The sequence below is a fragment of the Phaethon lepturus genome, unplaced genomic scaffold (assembly GCF_000687285.1).
Source record: "Phaethon lepturus isolate BGI_N335 unplaced genomic scaffold, ASM68728v1 scaffold306, whole genome shotgun sequence".
NCBI classification, from domain to species: Eukaryota; Metazoa; Chordata; class Aves; order Phaethontiformes; family Phaethontidae; genus Phaethon; species Phaethon lepturus.
This window is the reverse complement of record NW_010546700.1, coordinates 3,371-6,757: the sequence shown is the minus strand read 5'-3', so window position 1 is coordinate 6,757 and position 3,387 is coordinate 3,371. Positions and strand designations below refer to the sequence as shown.

Below are 3,387 nucleotides of genomic sequence, written 5' to 3'. Positions count from 1 at the left end.
GAAGGTGCCAGGGTGGCCGGGGTTATGGCAAACACAGGCTGCTGTGACCAAGCGGGCTCTTTGCCTCTCACTACTTTGTTCATCTCCACGATGACCCACCGATGCCCCACAGCTTGTGAGAGCAATTACAGCTTCACTTCCCTCACCCATCCCTTGCACTTTGCTCCATTACCTCCCTCCACTGGTCATTGCCATGTTGAAGGACATCCATCCCAGGAGACATTCCTCTGCACTGGCAAAGGCCACCACACAGAGCCCTGCAGACCTTCTCTCAGAGAGACAGGTTGAAGCTTGTGGATTCACAGCTGGAAAAACCAAAAGAACCCATGGCTCTTGCTCTGCTTACCCAAACTCTCCACTACACCAGTGTGAATGCCTGTTGTGCTGCTTCACTTTAAGCTGACTGCGAAGTGACATTGTTCAGGCCGATAGGAAGGATGCATACACTCTTATCTGAAGGCTCTAGGAAGATTTAAGCTCAAGTTCAGTAAAAAATGAAATCACTTTCCTTGAAACAGGGGCATCCACACTGGATTTATGCTATCTTAAGTAAACCATGCCAACAGCACTGACACCAGTGCAAACAGAGAAAAAAGAGGGCGAGTCACCTCAGTCCTTGGAGCCTTTGCGCTCAGCGTGGCGTGGATAAGAGAAGGGCAGCAGCCAGAGCTGACACCAGATCCATGAGCAGTACTCCCTCCTCAGTGCAAGCTCTCCAGGGCACCCACTCCCACGCAGCAGCCACACCACCACAGGGAGCAGGAGCCCACAGCAGTGCTGCCACCATGTCTGACTGTCATGTGCACCCAGAGACACACATGCTGGTGGCCACAACAGCTCAGGTGCTTCTCCGGGAGCCACAAGGAATGGGAACGGGACTCATGACAGCCATTGAACCTGCTGCTGCACAACCCCATGGGCAGAGGCAGCTCGCCTGGGACCTTCGTTGCGTGGCCCCTCCAGCCATCAGCCCTTGCTCCAGGACTGCAGCGCACCTTGGTGCTGCCCTGCCCTTCCCTGTCCCTGGGTGATGCAGAGGAGTTATTTCCATCCTTGAATGCACTCCGTAAAAGCACTGCATCTTCTCACGCTCTGCTGCCTCCACCAGCACAAACACCTACCCTCATCTTTGCAAATTGCACCCCGGAGCAGAAGTGGAGTGCCCTGCGGTGGTCTGCTCCCAGCCAGCTCTGCAAAGCAGCAGGCTTTGCAGGAGGCTGGTGAGAAGCCTTCCAGCGATGAAGCACTGCACAAGTCACGCAGCCATGGGGAAGCCTCAGCCAGTACTTGGACAAGTTTGCTTCTTGGAGAGCAGCGGAGAAGCCACAATGCTTTTTCCACAGAGCAGCCGAAGCGCATCCCAAGCCCAGGAGCTGCTGGGAGCTCCAGCCACCCTTGCACAGCAGAGCAAGATGCTGGACCGGCACAGTTGCCTCCGCAGCATCGTGGACTCTGCACAGCCCCAGCCAGAGAGATTAGGGCAGTCACTAATAAAAACCAGGGAGGGCTGCTATGTGCAGGGCAGCCACACTTTTCCTCTCCAAAAATGACATCCACCTCCTCATGCCCTGCAGCCTGCCCAGGCTGGTAGTGAAGGGGAAAGCATGCCAGCCACAGCCAAGCCCAGGCTGGAAGTGTTGGCAGCACAAAGCAAAGGGTAGAGCTGTGTTTTGCACATAGTTACTGTACTCTGTGTGTGTGTACATGTTCTTTGGGTGTGCAGAGTTATTTTCACAGCAAAACCTGAGCCTCAGCTGAGCCTCAGCACTGTCAGATGCCCTGGCACTGTGCATGGCTAATTATTCCCAAAGCACCACTGCCCTGCCTTGCTCCCAGAGAAGGGATCAATGTGTATGGGGGAGACTGGCATACAGGAAATTTCCATATAGGAAATTATTGTGCACAACTGGTCAGGGAAACAGGGAGTTTTTTCTGTCCCAGGAATAAATTCTGATAAATTTTCAGTCCTTTGGCTGCTATGAAGTACACTGAGCTTCAGGGTGGCAGAAATCATGAAAACTCCAGTAAGGTGGGAGTTGAAGCGTTTTGAACCTCCAAAATACTGCACAGTTGCCTGCTCTGTGAGAGGAGAGCTTATTCACCGCTCATATGTGGCCTTAGAAATAATAATCAAGAATATTCCAGAACACACCAATGTTCAAATGACACGCAGCACAAGGAAATCAGCACTGCAGGTACATTACCCTCACCCCAAGCATTACTAACCCAGGATGCACAACGAGGAGCGGGGGAGCCTCCGTGTCTCATCACAAGTGACTCAGTTAATTTGAGCCAAGGGCCACCAGAGCCGTGGCCGGAGCCGAAGGGCAGCGCCAGTGTCTGGGTGCTTTAATTCGTGTCATGCCTGGATGCCCAAATGGCCGGCACTGGAGACCTGCTGCTCCATGAGTCAGCAGAGCCCAGCGGGGGCAGAGGGCACGTCCCCCACCAGGGTCCCCAGGAAGTGACCAGAGGCAACCACGGATGGGCTGCAAAGAAACCCTGCCTGTGCGCAGAGCCGTTGGGGTGGGAAAACCAGGAGAGGAGCATGCCCAAGGTTTTTCACCATTCCTTACGCTGTGCCCCTTCTCCAGGCATAACCCGCACCGTGCTTGCCTGGCCCCAGCCATAGGGCTGGGGGCGGCGGGAGTCCACCAGCCCCCGCAGCCGGTGGGAGGGCCAGGAGAGGAAGCGCTTTGAAGTGGCTGGCGATCACTGGCACAGCCGGCTCCGGAGGCAGCGTGCAGAGACTCCCTAATGCGCCAGCCCTTTCAGGGGCAGCCTTGGCACTCAGAGAGATGGCGTGTGAATAGCCAGGACAGCAACAGGAAAAGCAAAGCAAAGAAACCCAATAACAGAACTGGGGGAAACGGTTGGAAGGAAAGTGGTCCCCAAACCTCCAAGCCCAGATGTGACGGCTCCACCAACCCCAGGGGTGCAGGGAGGCGGAGGCCGGGAGGCAGAGACCCAGCTGCCGCAGGATGCCTGGGCCGGCAGCCCCTGCCCACCGGACAGCCCCTCCCTGCACAGAGCCTTTCAGAAGAGCTTGGCTGCCCGACCACCTGCACATCCAGCTTTGGGATGTGCAGAGCAGCCCAGGCTCTCCCTGCCTGCAAGGGGCCATGTGGCGGGATGGGCAAAGCATCGTATCTGACAAGGGGCTGAGCCAGCTCCCATTTGCATGTCTCTGCTCCCCAGACGGCGGTACTGGGACTGGCGGGGAACACCGGATCACTCTGGAGCAAGGGCGGGGGCTGAGCTTGCCCCAAAGTGCAGCAGGATGAGCCCCATATGGCCCTGGTGATGGAGATGAGGCAAAGCGGAGATGTGTCTGAACTAGAGGTGCTTGGCTGCCCACAGGGCAGCTGGGGCTCGGGGAGGGTGCTG

The 3,387-nt window shown here is 56.4% G+C and overlaps 1 protein-coding gene across 1 annotated transcript in view; it reads right to left on the bottom strand.

Moving 5' to 3' along the window:
* Nucleotides 1-3,387, bottom strand: part of NLGN3 (neuroligin 3) — a 21,989-nt gene that overhangs the window by 16,041 nt on the left and 2,561 nt on the right. The window lies entirely within an intron of this gene.